Raw genomic sequence first — 25,133 nt, 5'->3', positions numbered from 1 at the left:
GACTGAGTCTCTTTTTGGAGAAACCATTCAAATTCTGGACTGCTGAGGTACAGACTGTTATGTGAGAGAAAAATTAATTTCTGTTTTGTTTGTGCCACTGCTGTCTGGTACCTCTACAGGAACAAAGAGCTCAATGGAGGAGTGAGAGGATCTCAGTGGTGCATTAGGAAGATCCTGCTGGTGATGGCAGAGAGGAGAGACAGAGGTAGGTAAAGGAGAAGGGGGGAGACCACCTCGCTACCCAGTTAGGTGCTTCTTTTTCAAAGATTTTGACCATTGGCAAGTCTTGCTTGGCCTATGAATTTTCACAAGAATTTTGAATTCCATAGTCAAACAAATGGGAGACACGTTGAGTTAAAGTGAAACACTATTCTGTAGGATAGATATGACAGGTGTCTCCAGCATGAAAGAATTCTGTGCATCTTAAAAAGTGGGGGCTGAAAATAAAGTGCTCCTCAAACTCATCTGAAAGTGGGCCCTTTTATCATAAACTTCCAGTATAGACAGCTAGTAATGTTCCCAGGAACAAAATTCAGGAGACACGATCTAGTGTGTATTAGATTTAATGGAGTCTATCTTGCCCTGCAGAAAATTTTAATCTGGGAAAACATCCAAATATAAATAGTCCACAAAGCATTTCACAAAGAAGTCTGTTTGTTGGAGACAAGGACTAAATAAACGTGTGTGTGTACACATCCCTTTTCACAAACTAGAACTGAAAGTTGTAGATACACCAAATACTATTCAGTATCAATGTTCTTTTAAGAGTTAAGCTTTCAGTTTTGTTCTGAGGTGTGAATGAAACAGACAAGGACACAAAAAGGTACAAGGTGTTATCTCAGTTCCACTTGGAAAGATCTTCATGAGGAAAGTCCTTGCAGGAACCGAGATGGCATGCACACTAATTCTCAAGCAAGAGAGCATGTTGCACGATGATGGTCTCCTTGCTCCATGAGTTCAAGACAATCTAAGAGGCCAGATGAGTGGAGGCAGAACAGAGCACGTAAAGTCAGAATCCTGAATTTGGCCTTGACTGTTTGATCTGGCAGGAGCTATTTTCCATGAGTAAACCGAGTCCTGTACAGCACTTATGGAATCAAATGGTAGTATAAATTGGATGGGCAGTTAACATCCTAATTCTCTTCCCTGGGCTATGTGAGGAAAAGTAACTCTATGTAAACTCTTCATAGGAAAATGCTTTCTGTAGAATCCTTAGGGAAAAAAATTTTAGATTGCAATCCCATGCCAAATATCCCTACAGTTCTCTCAATAGTACAGCTAATCCTCTCTGCTGGCAAAAGCCAGTTTTCTTTCATTATTTCCATCCGTATTGGCAGAGAAGTTCTTAGCTGCAAAGGAAATACACACAGAGGTGTCACACCACACTTGACATGGTAACTGTGGTGACGAGGCTGTCTCCAGCTGTCAGTTCCAGAAGGATCTCATTTCATTTGATGCTGCATAGCTCTGTGGTGGGATGCGGCAGCCAAGTCCTGTCACCCTTTGTAACGTCTTCATTAGTAACAGCGGTAATAAGTTATCTGGGAGAAAAGGGGTGCAGAATAAATGGTAAACATGATAAGCTGGCTCTTTATGTGAATATCTTATGTTATTTTCTCCAATTGGACTTGAATACTCATGCAGTAGGAGTTCTGATGCTGGGAAGGCAGGGAGAATCTTTTATTTCTTCTCTGCATGGTGGACACATAGACATCCTGGTCTTCCTGCATAGTTACCTTACTCACTCATATGGGCTGGGTCATTACCTGCCTAACAACCCAAAAGACAGGTACAAATTGCATCTCCAGATCTTTACAAAGAGAAGGTGACTTCCTTGTAAGGCTCACAGAGAAATCCTCAAGAACGAAGACAGTTCACCTTTTCAGAAGTAAATAGTGAGATCTCCCAACAGTCAACAGGACTAGGTCTGTGGTACATATGCATAATGAAAAACCAAAGGGTTTCTTGATCAATCTTAGTTTGGAGCATACCAGCTGATGTAAAATTAATCAGGTTTCATTTTTTTGCTGAGTTTCTGGAGCCTTTATAAAGTTGATGCATATTATGAAACCTCAAGGGAAAAAGAAAATACATAGAGTTTCCTGAGTTTATTTCATTCCAGAAACCTTTGTTATGAACCTAGATAGTTCCATGAAACACTGACTTTTAGAAAAGGCTAAAGAAATCAGTTAATCATTAGCTTTTAAGTCTAAGGTACAAATATCTATCAAAAACTATAAGTTTTCAGGAAATGCCCAATAACCTGGCAGTCTCACCAAAGTCCACATTCTTACTGAAGAGGTTCAGCCTAACAATGTTAGCAGAGACATAGTTTAATCCTTGGGATTACTAGGAATATGGCAGTAAAGGTTGCTGACACTGAGCTGTGGCAGAGAGGGGCTGCAGCATTTGTTCAAATCCCTGGGTGGACTTCTCCCTTCTCTCCTAGATAAGAGTGAAAATGCAAGTGAGCAAGAGTGATGTTATTACAGGGAGAGAGCTCACAATCATCTCTAAAATGTGGAACAGTGATTCAAAAGGTTTTCTTTACTGCTTGAACGACATCTTACAATGAGCGTTATAGCCCATGGCCCTGTCAAATGCAACTGATGGCCCAGAGAATGGTGGAATGGATCTGCAGTATTCTGCTGGGCTTTGGTTGCCAGTCAGGGTGTGTGCGCAGGAGTGCATGCTCAAGTTCACACACATGTGCAAAAGCCCTGGATTGGAGGGCTGGGAGGAGAACCCAGAGCAAGGGAAATCAGCTAACTTTCCAGAGTCTTCAATGCTAGTGAGAATCCTGAGGCAGCAATTCTTCTATGCTTCCTGCACCACATTTTATGGATTTGGGGTCTTCAAATTATCACAGATCATGGACATTAGGATTTGGTCTCGTGGATTTTTGTCTTACTCTCTGGAGGTCTTCACCTGACATCTTGGATTTACTGCATCTGGGAAAATGGGACAAGCGCTTACAAATCCTTTTAGTTATTAGGTCAACTAGGAGTATTATTTTGAAATTATAAAATGAATGTGATAGTTTAGTGCAGTTGATTAAGAATATGGATTCTAGAGCCATCCTATCCGAGTTTAACCTAGGCTCTGCCCTTGGGCCAAGTTGGTTACCTGCTCTATGGGGCAGCTTCCTCATCAGTAAAATAGAAATGATGATAGTACCCACCTAGGGTACTCAGGTTGTCCAAGGATGAAATGGGTTCATACTTCCTGAAAAGCTCTTAGAATATGAGTCTGATACTTAATAAATGCTAATTATTTTTTAAAATATTTTTAAACGTGTTTTTCACTTTCTCTCTTGCATATCATGATACCCAGCAGTCATTCCACTGTACACTCCACGCCGACACTGGTAAGCCAATGGCGCCAGGCGGAGCAGGCACGAACTGCAGGTCACAGGCTGCTGCTCCTCCGAAGGAAGAATTCTCGGGAGGCGATAAGGTGGCAGGTTACAGGCGAAGCAAAGAGCAGAGTGGATTTTTTCCTCCATTTCCAGGTGGGGATTGTGGGAGATGCCCCTCTTCCCCTCATATGGACACTGATGGACCCCATCAGGGGTAAACTTAGCAGCTGAGGCGTGGTTGGGCCCAGGGAGGTTGTGTGGAAGTTAGCTAGCAGCACCAGGCATAAGTTTACTAAGGAGGTTGCTGTAGTGGGAATGAACCAAGGGCTGCAGGCTGGTCTGTAGGAACCTGGACTCACAGCCATTGACTGGCTTCAGTTGCCGGGGAGCAACTGAAGACTGAATGTCCTCTAAAATATGCTAGCCTAGGTTACCTAAAGACACTTTCAGTTACTTAATGCAGCTGAGTTTACAACCACATTGGATTTTAGGGGTAGATATTTGTGAGGAAGATCAAATAAGGTATAGCAAAAAAACTATATATATTTTTGTGTATCTTAGCACAGCATGGTTTCATGCATATTTCTACAATAGAAAAATTCATTCAAATAAATAAAGATGTTTCTTGATAGCCAACAGCTTACAAGGGTTTGTGCTAAATACTTAAAGGGTTAGAAAGTCAGACAAGGGTCCCGTCTTAGCTTTGGGCAAAGGAAAGGAGAACACAGGACAGAAGAGATTGCTGAGCTCAGGTATGGTGTGTTGAATTGAAGGGGTGGTTGACCCTCATGTGAAGGTGTCCAGTAAAGAGGTGGAAATGAAAGGCTGAGCTCAGGAGAGAGAAGAGAGATAAGAGGTGAAGGATATTTGGAAGCCCATCCATTTGGAGGTGATGACTAAAGTCACTGGAGTGCCAAAGAATTAGGGAGAGAACAGGGCCAAAATTAGTATATGTACACACTTATTCAATGAATGTACACCAGGGCCTTCTTGGTGCAGGTGTAGGAATCAGGTAAAGAAGGATGAATCTGGAAGTGGTCATGATATTGCCCAAGGAAGGGTCTAGAGTACCACTCAGTTGTGCATCTGTGTAGCAGACTACTTGGGCTGACCAGTTGCCTAGCTTTCTTCTTAAGCATCTGCTGGACCACAGTTTCCCATCCCTCTTGCAGTGGATTATCCAACTGTGTGATCAAATTCTGGCTGGTGGCGTGACAGTGTTTGCTATAGGGGCCATTTCTAGTCTAGGCCCATGTACACTCTCAGCCCCCTTTTATTTTCAGCATAAAAACAAAATTGCTCTCTTTCCACAATTGTCAGGTTAATAAAGACACACTGAAGACCTAGGACTGGATTACTGTGCCAGGCAGGGTCCTCACCTACTCCAACCTGCAATGGATATGAGGTCACAAGTGAGAAGTATACTTTATAGTTACATCACTAATATTTACAGTGTTTCTGTTACTGTTTACCTAACAACTACCAACAATAAATAGTGTGATTGGACTCCCTAGCTCACAACAACCAAAGCCCATGGGAGGCTGGAGTAGCTCCCAGAATGCCAGTTTATTCATTCAAAGCACAAGTGCATCTGTCATACGCACTGGGACCTCTCACGCTGACGTGATCCAAGCCTTCTCTCCCTGTCAGACTGCATGAGAGCCAAACACAACCCAAAGCTCCTCCCCCTGCTTGCCGTGAGACTGCTGCTCAGGGACTGGAAACACAAGGGGTCACATCAGACATATGCGGTGTGTATGGAGATTCAGAAAGGAGAACACGGTTTGATACGCATGGAAGCAGAACAAGAGCCATTCGATGAAATAAGGTTTGATGGCAAAGAGCTGAGAGATTCTGAAGCACCCGTCTCTCGAGCTCACTTTCCCAGCAAGACTGAAAAGATGTCAAACCTGATAACCAAGATTCCCTACGAGACAACTCTAGATAGTTCCTATCATTCTCTGCTTTTATAGATGTTTCTTTTCTGTTTCCATCCTAACTGAAAGGACACCTTTTCTCCCTGGCTGTGTCCATACATTCATCAGGGCACCACTCCATCTCCTCTCAGTATGTGCTCATTTTATAGCACCCAGACTGTGGCTGGGGAGGGACAGTTGGAGAAAGCTTTCTAAGGCTTCCAAGAAGGACCAACACCTGGCTTCATCTTAGTACTGGGATATGAGAAGAGCAGGGTGGGCACTTGGCCTTCAGGGGCTGTCAGACCAGTAGGGACACAGGTAAGCACAAGAACACTGGGCATACAATGTGGTTGGCATAGGTGCAATCATGAGCAGGTACAAAGCCCAGCTATCACATGGAAGAAAGCATAATTAATTCTTCTTGGTCAATGGGCATAAGATAAAATGAGGGAAGGCTTCCTGAAGGAGGTGATAATTGATCTGGAATAATGAGGGAGGTGTTTCAGAAAAGGGGATTATCATAGGGAAGGAATGAAGCATGAGATGGCATAAAGTGCCCAGAAAGCTATAACAGGTTAGTTATTTGGTCGGGTGAGGGTGTGGCGTGCATGTGAGGGGAAGGCACAGGTCTTTGCCATGAGAGGTCCTCCTGATGAAGAACACCTGTGTATTGTTCACTAGGGCTGCTATAATGAACTGTGCAGCTGTATCTTCTTGCAGCTCAGGAGGCTAGACATCCACGATCAAGCTGTTGGCAGGGTTGGTTTCTTCCAGGACGGCGAGGGCGAATCTGTCACATGGTTCTCTCCTTGCCTCTGCTGGTTGCTGCCAGTCTTTGGCATTCCTTGGCTTACAGAATCTCTGGCTTCATGGTCACATCACATTTTCCCTGTGGCATCTGTGTCCAAAGTTCTTCTTTTTGTGAAGATGGGAAGCTCAGTCATATTGGATTGGGACCTATATTATGATCTCATTTTAACTTGATTGTCTCTGTCAAGATTGTCGCCAAATAAGGTCACCTTCTGAGGTACTGGAGGTTAGGAATACATCCTATGAATTCTGGAGGGGGACAAAGACACAGTTCAACCCATAACCACCTGCATTTAAAGGACAAGCTAGAGAAAAAGGACAAAAGGAGGCTCCACCAGGGAAACAGGAAGAGCGTACAGTGCCAGAGAGGAGCAGGAGGAATGGGTGCCAGCACAGAGAGAGCTCCCTCCTGCGGGTGAGCCGAGGCTCCGGATCCCAGCCCTGCCTTTTGGACTTTATCTCTGCTTCATTTTCCTCACTGTGAAACAGGGGTGCTGTTTCCCCATCGGGCTGCCATGAGGATTAAATGTGATTATACATACTTGTGTGTATATTTCTATGTACATAAACTCTTAGCACACAGTAGAGACTCAATCACTCAATAAAAGCGTAAAATCTGGATTTAGTCACAAATAATGACATCTTTAATATGCACATGCCATATAACGCCAAAGGGTCTCTAGACTGTCATTGATTTAGTCCCTAAATACACAACATCATGTAAAAGCTGATGCCTTGGGCAGTTGCTCCCACCTCCCACCATGTGTAGAGCTGTTTAAATTCTGTATTTGCTTCATGTGACCAAAAACCTATGGGGATGTACAAGGACAAAGAGTATGAATTATGGCTGTGAAATAGTATTTAAAAATATTCCCCTCTTGTACCTTTTGTGGGAACTAAACATCTAATTTGACACTGCATGAATCATTCTCTCCAGGTTGTTTGGTTTGGATTTAACCTGGTAACCGATCTGCCCAGGGGAGCAGAACAAAACCTGCCTTGCTCTGCGTAGCTAGCTGAAGGGGTGTCCAAGAGGTGAGCTCCTTTTCCTTCACTCATTCCTTCCACTGGGAGATACCAAGATCCTGCATTTAGCACAGCGTCTGCTCTTTTCTTAGATATGGGTGAGAACTAGTTTAGATGCCACAAAAGCTCTCTTGGAAATGTGTTTTCTGATACTCACAGCACACACAAGTGATGCTTTCAGGGAGCACCTACATCATGGCTTGTGGTGTTAAACCGATTTAATTCTCCTCTAGGTCTGGATCTTTTAAACTCTCCTGGCTTCCAGGCCCTACACTACTGGTATTTTGCTGGTGTGGCTAAGAGGCCCATGAAAGTAAGCCTTATTCCCTCTGGTGAAATCCATTTAAGGAATGCTTCTGAAAGACACAATTATTCTGAAACATGCCATTATCTAAACATTTGTAGATATGGCACCCATACAATTTTTTTTTTCTTTCGAAACAACTTTGTTATATTTTCTATCAGTCCTCATCCTTTCTGTTGTGAAAGTAGAACCACCCTTTCCTTTGCTCACCCTCACCCATTCCAAGCATATTTACAGGCAGTTTGTTTGGAGCAAAAGGAAAATTTCCAGGGCTGCCAATCATCCGTAGTTCCCCACATCACAGCTGCTGGTTTCAATGAGCCAGAGAGGAACAAGATGCACGAAAGCCCTGCTGGCTGGCTTCTGCAGTGGTGGGCATCAATCTCCTTTTTTATTTCCTATCTCTTGCTTTCTTCCCCTAGCCTCACCCCTCCTGTGGTAGGCCCTCACCCCTCTTTCCTGGATTCCTGCAACAGCCTCAGAATGATCTCTCTTTCTCCATGTCAACGTCTTTGTTAACTTGAACTCTTAAAGCCTGGCCTTTACCTTGGGCTTCTGGATCCTCATTGGTCTCCATTGCCCTCAGAATAAAGTGCAAACATCCTCACGTATCTTTCAAAGTTCTCAACATTGGTCCCCAAATGATATCCCCCACGCTTCTGTTCCTTGAGAGCCTTCCATATACCTTTTGCTCTAGCCAAGGGAACTGCTTTTCCGTGAACACGTGTACCATGGTGTGCACGTGGCTCCTTCTCTCTGCTCTAAGTGGAGTACAGGAACCCATCTCTTCAGAGCTCCACCAGCTGCTTCATGAAGCCCTTCCTAACAACTCTACTTGGCAGTGGTCCCTCTGCAAATTCCCACAGCCCCATCTCTGTGCCTCTCCTAAAGCTCATATCACTTTCTACTTGCTATCATATTTATTTGTGTATCTTCTTAGCCCCCTTCTGGATTGTGTACTTTTTGAGTAGGGAGACGCATCTGATTCACACCCCCAGAGCATCTGGCAGAGCTTCTGATGTGACACACACAGCAAGTACCGTATCAACGTCTGAGAGTGACTGAATGCCAGGCGAGGGGACAGACATGCGGGCAAGCAAGGCTTATTAGAGATTGTTCTGGCATCTCAGCAAGTTCTTACATGCTGTGTCTGCTGAGTTTCCTCAGCTGAAACTAATCTGGAAAAAGGAGTTTACAGAGCAAATGACTTTCATATGAATTCAGACTTGCAGCTAATGGATGAAGGGAAACCCTCAAAAATCTTCATTGTGCATTGTCAACTTTCAACCACACTTTTATAAGGCACACTTGCATGCAGATCTGCCAGATCATTTACTCCCCTGTGACAGCCCTCTTTTGATTTCTCTCATATATTCTTAGCACAGTCCCCATGGTAATAGAACCTTACTCGGAAAGCAAGATGAGTGTGAGGGGGAGGAAAGGAGGTGAACAGTGTTTTTCCATCTGACTTGTCCTGCCATTGCTTCAAGTTCATTAAGTGCATTTTATCTTGACTTTGACAAACAAATTCCTTATCAACTGTCTTGTTTTCTGGAACCTCTGCTGACATGCATTTTAGGATAGCTCACAGATATTGGTGTTCTAGGCCCTAGAAGTCTACCCCTATTTGGGACCCCATGATTTTTCCCATGGAAAGCAGAAGGGCCCACTGGACTTGTATCCCTGATGTGAACGGCTAGGTTTCCAGGGGTAGAGTAGGCTAAGAGCAGCAAACTAAAGCAAGAGCCATAGGTCCCGCGTTAGGCATCTGTGTTTCTCTGTGTGTGCACATGTGTGTGTGAGTGTGCACACATGGGTGGATAGCGGGAATATCAGGCAAAGGCGAGATACTGGGTGGTGACTTAATAGCTATGAGCGGAGAAAAGAAGAGGTACTACCAACAGATAGATCTGGGGTCCAGATAGCTCTGATTGAACCACAAACATTACATATGAAGTCAAAGTGAGTGAAGCATGACCCACAGTCACAACATCCCCCGACTGCATATTTTCTTTATCTTTCAGCCTTTCACATCACTTATTTCCTTCTATCACTTCAGTTAATGAGCCTGGAGAAAAAAGGCAGACAGACAATATAATTTGCGTAGCCTCCCTTCTCCTCTCCTCATGCTTTCTACCCATCTCCAACGTGCAGCACTGTTCTGGAAAAATCTCAAAAATTTTTCTTTGATTCAGGTTGTGTCTCCTCTTTGCCTCTCAGAATCTCTTTTACAGTACTGAATTAATGAGTCATTAACCATTTACTCATAGCCTTAATACAGTGCTCAAAAGTTCCAAAAGCACAGCGAGCAAAATCTAGGTTACCCGGAGTCCTCTGTCACTTCTGATCCTCCCCTAACAATGGGGCTGCTAAGCTCCTGGTTTGTCTGTTGGTGGTTGTTAGCTTGGATTTGAAGTCCTTCTCTGACCCTCTCCTGCCTCAATATACCCACTGTCCTAAGACTGCCTCAGGTCCAAGGCATGCCAGGGCCGTGTATGTATATATCCTCCAAGACTATCCTGAGGAATGCTCCACGCTTCACACTTATTTTCTCCCAATCTCAGTGTTCTAGAATGTAGTTCCATCTCCTTCAAGCTAACTGGACAGGTAGTCTGCTCAACTCATTCAAAATTGGTTCTGATGACTCATAATAGTTTAAAGACTACCCTTTTGGCATCCTTTAAGTTGGCCATATCCACATCACACCACCTAACATGAGAATCTGTCATGGGAAGCACTAGGTGGATGTTATTTTAACCTGACAGGTATACAGTCCTCAATAGCAAACACAGTGAGGTTACAGTAAGAAAATGGCCAGAGATGCCTGCAATGAGCTGACAGTCGGAGGCGCCAGCCCCCTGCCCACACCACGTGCCTCCAGCCTCCCACGTGCTAACAGGACAGCAGCAGGAAGGGTACTTGTGAATCTGCTGAACACTACTCCTTTGCAAGTTGCCAGCATGCTTGTTCTGTACATCAATCATATAGAAGAACTAACTTGTTCTCCAGAATTTAGTAGAGTTGGAAAGGATTTTGCTTATTTAAATTTTGGATATACCACTGTTTTATATTGAGGAAGCCATCAGCTCTTTAGTCAAATTCCCTGAAAAGCTTATAAAGCACTAGATCTATTTAGTTTCAAATGGTATGAAGCAAATTTTTTGTCAGTCTTGCATGAAGTTTTGTAATCGGAGTCTTGAGAAACATTGGATTAATTAGTGGCAGTGATGGATTGGAGGTGTGAGTGTGGCGTTCTGTCAAAGTTATTTACAAAAAACAGAGATTTGCAAATTTTAAGAACTTGCCAGCTAAAAATAAGCCACTGGTGTAAGCTTACAATTAGAAAGCTGGAATTAAAGAAGCCTATGGGAAACACAGAGCTTATCACCTGCATGTCTTCAATCTCAAGCACCTAGACCCCAATGTTTTTAAATATAAGACCAGAACAATGCAAAGTGATTCTTGCCTTTAGGTGTCATTTTTTTGCCAAAAAGATTTCTAATGACAGTAATAACCTTGCTTAAAAAAAAAACCTTGAAAGATTATTTTTTCTAAGGATAACAATACCATGTTTCTTAGAATTGATTTAGCATTTCAGAGTTACTGCATATCAAATATCTCATTTTGTACTCACAAACTGTCTAAGACAGATTTTTTTTCATCTACATTTCACATTAAGGAAACAGATACCAGGTAGTAAGAAAGATAGGGCTAGAATCTAGATTTTTGTGATTCCCCATTCCATATTACTCTTGCTAACTCAAAAAAAAAAGGGTGGGGGGGAGAAAGAGTATTAGCTGAAAAGTCCTAGCAGAGGTCCGTATTTCCTAAGTGTGGATATGCTACTGATAGTAATGTATAAGAGGGTTTCAAGTTCAAAGTCTTTCTCTACTTTTAAATAATTTCCTGGTGATAATTCTGGTATTCTAACACAGTGGTAAATAACTGCTTTTATTTAAAATTCCTTTAACAAAGCATGAAAATAAATTATTTTAACAAACTTTTGCCTAAATAAATGCCTATCTACCTTTTGGGACTTACTGGACAGTACTAATTTATTATCAACAAAGCTTAATTAGCCCTCAACTTTCTTCCAAATTTGTATTGAATTCCCCTCTTAGTCTATGTTTAATTCTAAATGAGGGGGACATTCCTTTCTAGATTAACCCTGGATTCTAATACTTGAGGTTACCTTAGCTTGAAGATTCTTCTGAAGATATACCAATGTATTAGACTGGCAAAGCGGTTAGCTCTGAAGTGCTACGTTTATGAGCCTTTTTGCTTTTTTCCTTGTATTTAGATTTTCTCATTTTTACAACAGGAACACATTGTACATTTATAACAAGGAAATAGTTTTGATGTCATTTGAGATAAGCAAATTTATAAAAATGAAAAAGGAAAGAAGGAAGGTAAAAAGGAAGGGGAAAAAGGGAAGCATGAAGAAAGAAGGAAAAATAGGAAGAAAGGAAAGAAGAGAAAGAAGGGGAGAAAAGAAGACAGTAGTGCAGGCCTCGAGAAGCACATCGCTCCCTGGCTGGAGTTATCTAGGTAAGGCCACAGAGCTGGACCACACATATCCTTGGGCGAAAAGCATGTGTCCATAGAGGAGCACGTGCTTCCACTGTCAGCCACACTGGGAAGAAGTTATTCTGGGTCTGAAAATGAAGCCGCCTCCATTTGGGCCTTTGCTCTAAGGTGTGGAAGTGCCTAGAGAGTTCTGATGGGTGGGAGCTGACTTAGCCCCAACCATAGGGAGGAAGGAGGTGGCCATGAATTGGTCTGTATAGAGTCATCACATCTAGGAGCAACTGAAGGGTGGAACCTGCAGAAACCTCTCATCTGGGCTAGAGTGAGGATATATTTACTGCAGACTATTGTTCCCAAAGAGGGGTGATGTTATGAGGATGGTGTCAGGGTGAGAAGCTGGCATGCAGAAACCGAAGAGGGTGGGGAGTGGGGGGCAGCGTATTCCTGATACAGCAGGAGACTTGCCAGGAAAACCTGCCAGGAGACCCCCTCACAGAAGCTAGAACTTGGTAATTAAGCTGGTGGGGATAAGGGTTGGGCTCATATGATGACAAGTTAGATATAAAAAGCAAGTGTAACATGTTCTTATGCCTCAGACTTGGAGATCTAGGACATTAAATGGCAGGGAGTAGGCATGAGAAAAAGACTAGATGAAAAGAAATGAATCCAAATGTGAGATGGAAATACATATAAGTCGTGGAATTAAGGGCAATTTCTTTCATATTTTTTCAAATCATAATTTGGAATACGTAATTACTTCTGTAATTTCCAAACCTGTAAATTACAACTTTTTCCACAATTAAAAATAGCAGCATGTTATAAAAGGTACTTGTGTTTGGCCTCAGCCCCCAGGTGCTGCTCAATCAAGGTGTCCTTGCAACCTCTCCTGGTACTGCAATAATGGCATTATTCCTATTATTTCAGTATATGGAATCATTCTTTTGCTGGCTCTCAGGTGCCTGCTTTTAACAGAGACCCTGTAGGCTTCAGCATCTCCTACACAAAAGACAAAGGAAACTAAATTGTATAGTATCTATATACTCAGAAGAGCCCAAGCTGATTGTTATTTTGTAAAACAATCAGGAAGCAACTGTTGGCTATACCCTTTAAAGGATTTAGAAACATCTTAACTTGCACAGAATATTTTAAGGATTTAATAAATATTTGTTGAATGAACAGTATAATCAATCAATACATGAATTAATTCTTGAAGTAACTGCACGCTACATATTACTTAGAATTTAAATAATGACTCTTTAGTAATAGCTCCTTATTCATCGTGTTTTCAGTACTGTAGACTGAAGTTTACCAGAAAAGCTTCCTGAGAGAACTGTCATTCATTATAGAATCATGCTGTTCAATGTGATAGCCACTAGTCTCATTAAAATGTGGTTAGAATGTATTAAGATGTGTTGCAAATGTAAAATAACACACTGGACTCTGAATTACCTTCTTAATAATGTTTTTGTTTACATATTGAAATGAGGGTACTTTGGATATATTGGGTTAAGCTGAATATATTACTAAAATTAATTTCACTGACTTCTCTTTATTGTGTAAAATATGGCTACTAGAAAATTTTAAACTGCATTTATGGCTTATAATATTTTTATTGGATAATGCTCCTATAGCACAAATATTTTAAAGGGAGGGGAATTTTTCACATAATTTTAATGTGATTTAGGTGGTACTGAAAATCTCCTTTCTCATCCTTCTACTGTAGGTTCCATTGTAAATCCTCATTTCTTCTCTTGATAATGCAATGACTATTTGACAGGAAGAGGATAATAAGGACAGGCAGAAGTATTAAAGCCATGCCACATATATTGACTTTAGAACATGGGATAGATAAGAAGTTCAGGGAATAAAAGTAAAAGAGTTTTATTCAGACAAACTGATTAAGGGATAGTGAGCCCATGGAAGCACAGAACACTGAATACCTGGAGTGTCATGAACCTCTGAATATATTTTCTGTATTTTCAGGTGTGACTTCACTTGGTATCTAAAAATCCCACAGACTTCTTTTCAAACAAGATGGACCATGTGCACTCGAAATCCCAATCTTAACCTACTGTCCAAATCTTCATAAAAATGAGTGATATTTGCAAAATGCTACTTGCAAATGCTATTTGCAGTTCTATACTAATTATTCATCTGCTAACATTCTGGTCGACAACTGCAATAGATTCAGATCGTACAAGCCCAGTGCCTCATCCAAATGTCCTTAATTAACCACAGTTATATACCATGGTCTCAATTACTTTTAATCAAGAGTTGATATTGAAAAATGGTATAAAAATGATATAAAACGTGAAATGTTTTGCAAGACATATTGTTCATTGGATTTCTCAAAATCTGTGATTAGGATCCATATGAATAATTTGTCCTTGATTTTAGGACCTGTAAAAAATAGTTGTTCTCTCCTTAAAAAGTCATCTTTCCTTCTACTAGACAAAGAGGTCCCATGATACTGCTCTTTTGCCTTGGGTAATCATAATATCAGAATTAATTTAGAACTTAATTGTGGTAATAGTTTAGTTTCTGGTTCCTGATAAAATTATCTTTCTCTAGCTCCATCTCACTCTTTTTTTTTTTATTTGAAATACCCTGGGTATGTAGTTATAGTGGCGTGGGCTGGGGCTTGTGCTCAGCTGCCCTGGCAGAAGTGGCCACCACCCACCCTCGAACCCTCAATCTCCCCACACATGATTCCAGGGGAAGCTCTCACTCTGTCCTCCATTGGGGTTCAGCCATGGGCTGATTTTTCTGATGGTATACGTAGGGGGCATCAGAAGCCAGACTGAGTAGAGATAAAACATGTTAAGAAACACCTGAATATATTCTAACCTTAATTCAGGGGAAGGAAAAAGTAGACGTTTTTTTCTTCTATAATGACTGAAAGCCCTAAAAGAAATAAAAATTTCTCTCTGTACTCATGTCTTGGCAATGGGTTTCAGCCCCGGGCAAGTTCACTATGGATTCAGTGTGACCAAAGAAATAACAGTAGAACGTTGTTGGGGTGAAAGGGTTTATTATTCTGCTTGTTCTCCTGGCAGTAGGTCGAGCACTAGAGTTACGTCTGCATCCAGCAGTCTGCAGGTCTGTAATCCTCCGTTGTCTCTGCTTGTGCCCAGAGCACTGGGCCGAGCTCTTTATATAATGACTCAGTCAATAACAGCTTATTGCCTATGGGTGTGGAAGCAGTAGCCTAGCAACAGGCCAGTTACATCATCAAGCGGTTTAGGTTCAGTGAGGATCCTGGTCATGGGAACCCCAACTTTCCCCACAACTCGTGATAGAAACAAGGAAGAATTACAAAGGGAGAACAGTGATAATTATAAAACATTGAATTGAAGACCCACTTGTGTGATGAAGTGTCTTAAAATTTTATAGAAAATCCTTACTCACCTACAAAGCCCTATGTGATCAATTACCACCCTGCCTCTCCAGCATCACCCCGCCTCTCTTCTGCTCATTCCCTGCCACAGGCATACTGACCTTTATAATCCCCAGCTGTGACAACCTCATTCTTACTTAAGGCCTTTGCACTAATTGTACTTCCTTCCTGCATATTTTCACCAGATCTTTGTGTGTCTGGCTCTTTATTATAATTCAAGTTTAAGCTCAAAACTTGAGAGAGACCTTTTCAGAGAAACCCATTTGAAGAAGGCTTGTACCTTCAACCCCTCTCTATCACATCACCTTGTTTTACTCCTTGCCCTCACCACTATCTGAAACTACATTTGTTCATGTTCTCTCTTCAAAATGAAAGCTACCTGAGATAAGAGATGTTTGCTTTCTATCCTTGGCACCTAGGAGTGCCAGGCACATGGAAGGTTCTCAATGACTGGATGTTAATTCACTCATTACTCATTCCTTAGTGTCTTAGGTCATGTTCTCCATAAAACAGACTCTCAGATGGACAGTTTATTGGCTGGAGTCCCTGTGGTTTGGAGAGGACGTAAGACTGGACAGAGGGAGGAAGTGAACTGTGCTGCAGTCAGAACAAAGCTTCAGTCAATCCTGGAGGTTTGACCTGGAAACCCCGGAGCTGGGATGGCCCCCAGAGTTGTCCCACCTTAAGGTAAGAGGGCCAGGTCTTTATACCTCTGGAAAGGGGACAAAAACCTTAGGACACTCAACCCTCTTCAGTCAGGCAACTTTGGAGGGCAGACTCAGTTATGATCAGTTAGCCACCAACACCATCAGAGGCTGAGGGGGAGGGGGAATCTGGGCTGCACACCCCATCACCTACCACAACTCAATACCTACTATAAGCCAAGGACAGATCCAGATGCTGATGATTCGGTGAACTAAAGGAACAAAAAAAAAATCCTTGGTCTCATGGAGCTTACTTACATGCTTGCAGATGAACGCAACAGTCAGTCTGTCAATCTGCATGTATATTGTACTACAACACTCTCCTTACTTTAAAAGCACATCTTTGAATTTTAAACAGCTGATGGGCCTTGATTCTTAGGGGACATAATAAAGAGGGAAAACCCCTGAGTCTCTTGATGGCAGCCAGCATACACTGGGCTAATCTTATTGCAGGGGGAGGTGCTAGGGTCCCACTGCATCACATTGTCTTATTGAGGTGACTTGTCAGAGGGGTTGCAGGAGAGTACTAACCAATCACTTAATAGTTATCAGGTGCCTTTTATTTGCAGGGCACTGCTGTGAGGGGTGGAGGAGGGTGTGTGGAAGATGAGCCCCCAGCCCTGAGCACTCTGCCTCACGAACACACTCTCGGGTGGAGGGGCAGAGCAGCAACTGCAATCAGTGCCCTGGGGATTTGGGGCCAGGGCAGGCGCCTAGAAGAGGTCTGAAAGGACTTTGCAATGTGCTGACAGACAGAAGCTTCCTGGAGAAACATCTAGGGGAAACCTGAATGATGACTAGGAGGTATCCAGGAAAAGAGGGTAGGAGGTTCTAGACAGGGGTGGCACTGAAAGGACAGAGAGGTATTCAAAACCTGAGGCAGTCAGGGGCGACTGGAACAAACACAGTAAGGAGGGGAAGGCAGCCTCAGATGGGGCTGAGCATGTGAGAGGGGTCAGATCGAGGGCCTCATGGATCTGCCTGTGGTGTATGATGCTCACGGATGTGTTTTCAGAGGGATGGGCATGAGACCTCAGGCTGGGTATCGACCGCTCTGAGAACCCTAGAAGCTAACAGCAATGTCATTTCTTTAGTTCAAAATGGAGACACTCCACACACATAACCTATCTTTTATATCCATATTCTATACTACATTTCACTTGTCTTTTACCTAAATTTTGATTTAATTATATGTTTGTCTACTTAGATAGAATATACATACTTTCAGTCATGCTGGGCTTTGGAGTTCTTCTCTTTCATTTCTATAATATGCTGAAGTTCTCCATTTTTCTGAGAAACTCACTTAACACTTGTATGCTACAGAACTCTAGTTCTAAGAGAAGCTATGGGAAAAAAAGAGAAGAGGACTCTTAGGTCTAATGTGTCTATTTCTTGGAGAATCATAACCTGCATCAGACTCTGGGAAGCCCTACAGAAAAGAAATGGATATTAATTGTTTGGGCTTTTGATTCTGAAACTTATTTTACCACAGAATTTACCCCCATAACTTTCTGTTGTTTTTGTGGGTGGTGGTGGTCATTTAATAGAACATCAGTTAATGTCCCTAGAACAGTGACAACATCATTAGGAGATGCCTTCCTGGGGTCTGTCCCTTCAGTTTCTCTTCCGCTGTCTTCTTTTGGTCTGTTATGTCCTGCAAGGTTCGTGCAACATCCCCTTCCCTCCTAGGTCTCCGCCACTGAGGCTGATACTTCATCATGCTACAAGGATACCTTATTCTCAAGATATATTCTATTCCTAACTCAAAGAAATAGAGAATAGAATGGTGGTCACCAGGGGCTGAGGGCTAAGGGAATGGGGAGATGTTGGTCAAAGGGTTCCAACTTCCAGCTGGCAGGAATGAGTCCTGGGGATCTAATGTACAGCATGGTGATTACAGTTGACAGCATTGTATATACATACTTGGAAGTTGTTAAGAGAATAGATCTTAAATGTTATTACTACCAAAAAATGGTAATTAATGTGAGGAGATGGAGGTGTTAACTAACCTAATGTGATAATAATTTAACAACATATACATGTATCAAATGATCACATTGTGCATCTTAAACTTATATGTCTTATGTCAATAATATCTCAAAATCTGGAAAAAAAGATATGTTATTCAGTTACTTTCCTTGTTCAAGAGATTCTGTGTTGCCTGGTCCTTCACCTCTAAATACTGTAGTCTTGACAACCCAAACTTTTGGTCAAAGTCCCCAGCCTTCACTGTTATTACTCAAGTCTGTCTATTCAATCTGTATGTTGTTTCCCCTACACACGATTGGCTCATTTCTTGCTTTGAATATATTTTATCTCCCACTCCTTTCTGACAAATTATGTCCTACTTCCCTTAAGATTTATTTCAAAGCTCATGTCCTGCAGAATCTTTTTCTATATTAGCACAACTCTATTTTATCTCTGTAACGCATCAACACTTACATAATACTGGGGAAGAAGGTTTGGGAATATTGGAAGATATAACTGAGTGGCAACAGTGTATGGCACAAAGTAGGTGCTGTTTTTAAAGCATATGTAAATGATTAATAATAAGTGTTATGCGTTGTAGCAACCACAATAAAAAGATAAAAGCATTCTTTGCTATTGATAAACCTAATTCATGGTGTACTAAAGTTAGAAGAGAAAAGAGAGGTATCTGGTCCCATTAAGTCATTTTCAAAATGAGCTAAGTGAATTGTCTAAGGTCACATATGTGGCCCAACTGGAACAAAAGCTCAGGCTACTTGATTTAACCCAGTGCTTTTCACTTCCCCAGGCTGGCTCTCAGTAACTAGTTGTACAAGTGAAAAAATGGTGACCCATATCATTACATGGAGGGGGACAGATGATAAGAACCTGAGGTATTCATAAGAAGGAAGAGAACACTTTGGTTGTGGAATTCCGATGGACCTAGGGATGATGGACACTCAAACCACAGGACTGATATGACTTAGAAGGTGGAGGTTGTGGGGTGGGGCATGGCAGGCACTTAATTTGGCAAAACCAAAGAAAGCGAATGTTCAGAAATGAAAGAGTATAAGGTATGTTCATAGATATTCTAGCTGGAGATAGGAAATAAGGCTAAAGGGCAGCCTGTTCTGTCTGTGTGCCTTAGGCACTTCCTAATGTGTCAGGAAATGATGCTTTCATTTCTTTCACCACTTGAAGCCTGAAAAGAGTCTATAATTATGGCACTAAACACTTTGTAAAGGGAGAGAAGGAATCATCCACTCAGTGCCACACTGCTATCACAGAAAGCCTGCTGCATTAATTTTATTTGCTAAGAACTAGAGGCTGGGTTCACCATCTCACTTCTACCTTGGTCACCATGCACTTTTTTATCTTACTATGAATATTCATGTGAGAGCCTTGCAGCTACTTTAGATACTTTGGGTAAAGTGGCCTTCTTGGATATTTCTGGAGCTTCCGTATTCTTAAAATTAACTGATGGTGGGAACTTACAGGATGAAGTGCCTACCAGTAATTAAACTTTGATGAATAGTTAAGAATGGAAGTATTCCAGGAGAGCAGAGCTCTACAGAGGTTACCTGTGCCCTGGCATTACAAGTGTGACTTGTCACATATTCATTTGGTGGGCACTTCCAGTCTCCATGATGGCCACAGATCACAAATGCATTGGCACTGAGATATACTATCAAAGATATTGAATGTTTTTAAGAATCAATGGTCTCCCATCAGTGGGGAAATCCTGAGGCAATCCAAAATCATTTACCAACACACACATCAAAGCCAATGCCAAGAAATTCATTTCCAAAGTGGAAAATGTCTATTCAGTGTCGTTGTTCAAAGCCCTGTCTTGTATAACACCAGATGCCAAATGATGCAGCTGCTCCTCTTCTATTGGCTGCATGTACAAAACATGCAAAGAGGAGCAGTTGCTACTTATTTCATACATAATCCCTATCCAATTGGCTCAAAGAACTGCTTTCTTTTTTATGTGTCATAAATCAGATGGCATAGGAAAGTCATTTTAAAAATAGTCCCTTTATGATAATGAATAAGTCCATTTGTCTCAGGAGGCTACGTGTTGGTTTCAGTTAAAAAAAACAACAAACTATCACCACCTTATATTCAGTGTTAAGGAAAGGTGTGGCATTTGAATATGGTTGCTGAGAGATTTAGAATTCCAGAAAAATCAGACATTTTGAATAACACGTGAGTGACAGGTAAAGAACCTAGCAGTTATTTACTTAATATTTTTTAATAATAATACAACACTATTGGGAGATCCACGAGATCTATTTCCCATTTTCTGGATGACTCTGGTCACTCAGATAAGAGCTACAAATTGAAAAACCAAGGACCAAACAAGATGTCTCTGCTCCCCTTTCATACCCCAGTGTTCCAGCCAACATTCTCATTGCTTTCTTGTTGTGAATGAACACTTCTTAGCTGCCATAATTTCTGGCTCTTCTAGGTCAGGGACACATTCATAATGAAACTCCACCCTGTAATTCCTGTGATGGATTTATGTTAAATAAGTCTTGTTATGCAATAATTCCAACAACTGGTTTCCTATCTTGTGTGTCTGTGCTTGGGTCGCTGCATTGGTTTGCTGGCTGTTAATGGGCTCTTTTGGGATTGGGATTCTTTTTTTTCCTCCTACTTATTTAAGAGATAGGGCACTTCCCCCAAACTCAGATTGCCTGACTAAAACCCCACAACCTCTTGTTGGATCTTTTAGGATGCCCATCTGTGGTCTAATAGTTTGGTCTCATCTGACTCTCTTCCAACCCTGTAGGGCCGGCCTCCTGGCCTCTGGGGCTCTATCTGACTCATTCCCTCCAAGTCCGTTTCAGTGGCCAGGACTGTAGGACACAATACTTCCTTTGTTTTAATTGTTACTGCTAAATGTTCTTTTAGCTTTAGATATCACCTTGCTACTTCCAATGTTTATTTGTACATTAAAAAACTAATGATTTCTATTTTGTGCTAGGAACTGAAGCTAGTACAAAAAAGTAGTAAGACATGGTTCTTTCCTTGAACAAGCTCACAGTCTAAAGTAACATTTTGTATAATAATGTCTAATATTTATATAACACTTCAATGTTCACAAAGAACTTTCACTTATTTCTTGACCATGATGCTCTAAGGTCTACATCAATTGACTTTCCATATTCAAGACCACAACTATTCCAAAGGAGGCATCAAAGTAGCTTTCCCGTGATGTGACTCAAATTCACACTAACGGGAAACTTTATAAAAGTAATGAATGTGGGAAAGCCTTCAGCCAGAATCATCATCTTTTTTAACATGAAAGAATTTGTACAGGGGAGAAATGTTATAAATGTTTCATCGCCTGTGCAAACTGGTTTCTTGACCTATAGAAGCTGGTGACTTTCCTATTTAAAGAAGACTCCATTCGGGACCATTTGAGCTTTTAATACCAGATTCATCTCTTTTAAATTGAGAAAATGTGCAATTTATACTTTTGGCATATGGTTTATTAATAAGTAGCTTAGCATAATCGAAGTTATTCAGCTTGCAGAAAATCTAAGGGGATCACATAACATTACGGGTTTTTTGCACATTTTGGTGACCGATGGTGAATATTCACAAAGATCAGATAAGGCATAGCTATGCCACTGGAAAGTATGAAAACACCTAAAAATGTTCTGTTGTCTATTTGGTCAACTGAAAAAACATGTCAGTGACACCCAGTGCCCAAACCAAAAAGGTGTGATGGCAACATCACTTTATAGAGCTACATTTTTTTAACTCAAATATTTTTGGCTCTTATTTAGTTTTAGGTAATTTGCTATAATTATAGGGTAAGTTGCCTACCAGGTGCAGGTTAGTGCCATATATATATGTGTGTGTATATATATATATACATAGCCTCAAGCTCAGCAGATGGATGGGGAGAGGAGGACTGAAGACAAACCAAGGTCAAAACAACTTCTGCATCTTGGAAACCTGGGGATGCTCAGACCTCTCAAGACAACTTTGAAGCTGATTCTTCAGGAGCTAGGAAGATTTAATTGGCTTCTGAATAGATGTATTTATAAGAGCAACTTGGGTTGTCAGTTATAATCATAAACCACCCTGTTGTTCTGATATGGATGCTAAAGTTCAAAATTTTGAGATCATCCAATAAGTTATTTCAGCGTTTCATCTACTCCTTTACATTCAGGAATTTAAGGGAGAATTAGAAAATGCTCATGAAAACTTTTATCTTAACAATATCTTAGAGGAAGGGGCATCTGCAAAAGCATAAACCTTAGTTAAAGAATCAAGAGTTCAGATATTGAATGTTGCCGCTATGTTACTAGAGTCAATGAAAAATTGCTCGCCCTTCCCCTCCCCATCAAAAAATATAAAGCTCTTTCAAACGAATGTCTGGAGATGCGACAACAGCACCAGAATGCTGTGCCTTATCACATATGGCAATTCTATACCAGAATATGTGCTTAATTGCACATAGCATTTTCCTAGACACTACTTCTCTGTTCCCTTCTGTCTTGTTATCCCAATCTTAAGGGAAGAGAGTAGGTTAAGGAAACTAACCCTTAATGATTGATTATCTATTTTATCCCAGTAGCTGAAATTCATATTCAAATATATTGTCTTTTTTAATCCTTCAAGAGATTCTGTTGTGTAGATATGATTCTTCTCTTTTACATATTGGCTACTGTGAATGGCGCTGCAGTGAACACAGGAGTGCCAGCCTTTCTATTCACCAGCAACCACCATTAGAAAATGTAAGTTTTAGAAAAGAATTCCAAGTCACAATAGCCACAGCAACTAAAATGTACTCAAGAATAAACCTCATAAATATACAGGAACTTTACAAAGAAAACTATACAGGTATACTAACATAAATAAAAGAAGGTGTGGATAAATGGAGAAAGAATTATGAATGTAAGAACTCAATATTATAAAGTTAATAAAAGTTCTCAAACTTAACTTCAAATACAATGCATTCTCCACCAAAATTCCCATAGGATTTCTTATAGAAGAGTGTATGTGCAAAAATTGCCAAGATGATTTTCAAAATATGTATTATATAGTGTTATAATGAAAACAATGTGATTTTGGCATAAAATTACATAAATAGAACCATGGAACAGACTAGAGAGTCCAGATGGATGCACATATGTATAGCTACATATATGATTTTAGTATAAGAAGGATACAGTCTCAACTCATAGGGAAGAGATGAACAGCTCAGTAATGGTGTTAGGATAACTGATTATCCATTCACAAAAACAAATTCTTGATGGATTAAAAAACCATGGTGTGTATATGCATATGTGTCTGTGCACCTGTGAGCTACACACACTCTGAGAAGTATTTATACATGTGCACAGGGAGGCTTGTACAAGGAGATTGATTACATGAGCACTTTAATAATGAAATATCAAAGCAATGTACATAATTGATAGAATTATGAAACAAATTATGACATACCCAAATATGGAATGCCACATGCAATATATAAGAAAATTAAGTACATTCATATGTAATCAACACTAAAAGGATCTGAGAGTCATGTTTTGGGGAGTAAAACACAAGTTATAGATGTCCAATGTTATACCATTTATATAAATTAATTTAAAGAAATCATTCTACACAAAACTCTACTGATTAATTATGGATATGTATGTGTATGTGTGTATATATATGTTTACATCTTCACATCTCTCAGTCTTTCTATATATATATTGACACACACACACACACACATATATCCATATACATATAAAGCAAGGGCAAATTCACTAATTTTCCATTGCTTTCTGGTTAAATATTTTGTATATATAAATATGCAGGGTAGGAAGGAAAGAAAAAAAACTAATCATTTAATAATATTCCTCTAAGAACCATAGATTGCTTTGGCATAATTATTCACAATCTACTTTCCTACTGCATTAGACAAATATTATTCTAATGTTTAGATAGAACACCAATTTCCATCTAAAGATGGAATCATACAAGTATACAGAAGTATACTGTTTAGGTGGATTACAAGAGTATACAGAATGGTTATATAAATTCTATTCTGTTCTCAAAAGAAGTGTCAACCAGTGCTTCACCCAGTACATGTGATCAGAACATATTACTGACTGATTGGGAGAGTATCTTTAGGTTACCTTACAGAGTCAAGATCAAAGATTACTTTCCCAGCTACATGACTACTAAAGGGAAGAAGTTTGAATCCATCCACCCCTCCAGGAGATGCAACAAAGAAATTCTACAACCTATAGAGTTCTCATGCTTGTACAATGTAAGACAAACTATGTTTATTGCCTCATATGGTGATAAACATAGTTAAAACTTCTGATGTCCTATTGCATATTCATATATTGCATAACTCTCACTGTTAAACTCATCCACTCATTGGAGGCATTTGTCAGATTTTCTGGTTAAGGTTTGTGGAAGCTGCTCTTTGAAAGGACAAGTAGTAAGAAAATTTGTACCTCTGACATAACAAATAAATAAGCTCCTAGTAGTTGAAGACCACTGAAATTATACTCTGACATACAGAACTGTTTTGAGGATTTAAGTACTGAATTGAGAAATGAACAGATACCAAAAAACACTTAATTCTTCTAAAAAGACACCCAGTTTTACCAACCATCTTTAGATCTTGTAGCAAGAAGGCTTTAAAAATTCGAGAAGTGCTTATTGATGTTAAATGAAAAATAATCCTGCAGCCTGCATGCTGTGAATCTTCTAGTTTCTTTTCTTGCAATAAAACAGCAAGGGGTTATTTTTTTTTTCAAACAGATCTCTCTCAATTCTTGCTTTTAAAATATTTGATGCTCAGTTTATTTTCTCATCAACTTATTGGGTATTCAGAACTCTTTCTAACACAGCCCTCCCAAATTCTCACATTTAAGAGTGGACAAACTAATTTTACCACGTGTATTTTTCCACCTTACTCGTTGTCTAGATTGTTTTTCAGCAAACAGGCTTGGAGGTTTTGCAGCTCTTTCATTATACAGTCCTATGAAATACACTTGAGGTACAGCTCTTAGTTCTGCTGATCCAGGCATTCAGAACTTTTTTTGCTCTCTTTTAAATCCTCCACTAGAAAGCCTTTATTTTCCAACACAGTACATAC

General features: G+C 40.5%; 1 long non-coding RNA gene across 1 annotated transcript in view; it reads right to left on the bottom strand.

The window, feature by feature from the left end:
- Positions 1-722: 722 nt before the first annotated feature.
- The window catches only part of LOC118919486 (uncharacterized), a 48,661-nt gene continuing 24,250 nt past the window's right edge, over positions 723-25,133 (bottom strand). The window contains exon 4 of the long non-coding RNA XR_005027535.2: positions 723-1,541. This is a non-coding gene — a long non-coding RNA (uncharacterized LOC118919486). The remainder of the gene's footprint in view (positions 1,542-25,133) is intronic.

The sequence above is a fragment of the Manis pentadactyla genome, chromosome 10 (assembly GCF_030020395.1).
Source record: "Manis pentadactyla isolate mManPen7 chromosome 10, mManPen7.hap1, whole genome shotgun sequence".
In the NCBI taxonomy this organism is placed as follows: domain Eukaryota; kingdom Metazoa; phylum Chordata; class Mammalia; order Pholidota; family Manidae; genus Manis; species Manis pentadactyla.
The sequence above is the reverse complement of the archived record's forward strand: the minus strand, read 5'-3'. Positions and strand labels throughout refer to the sequence as shown.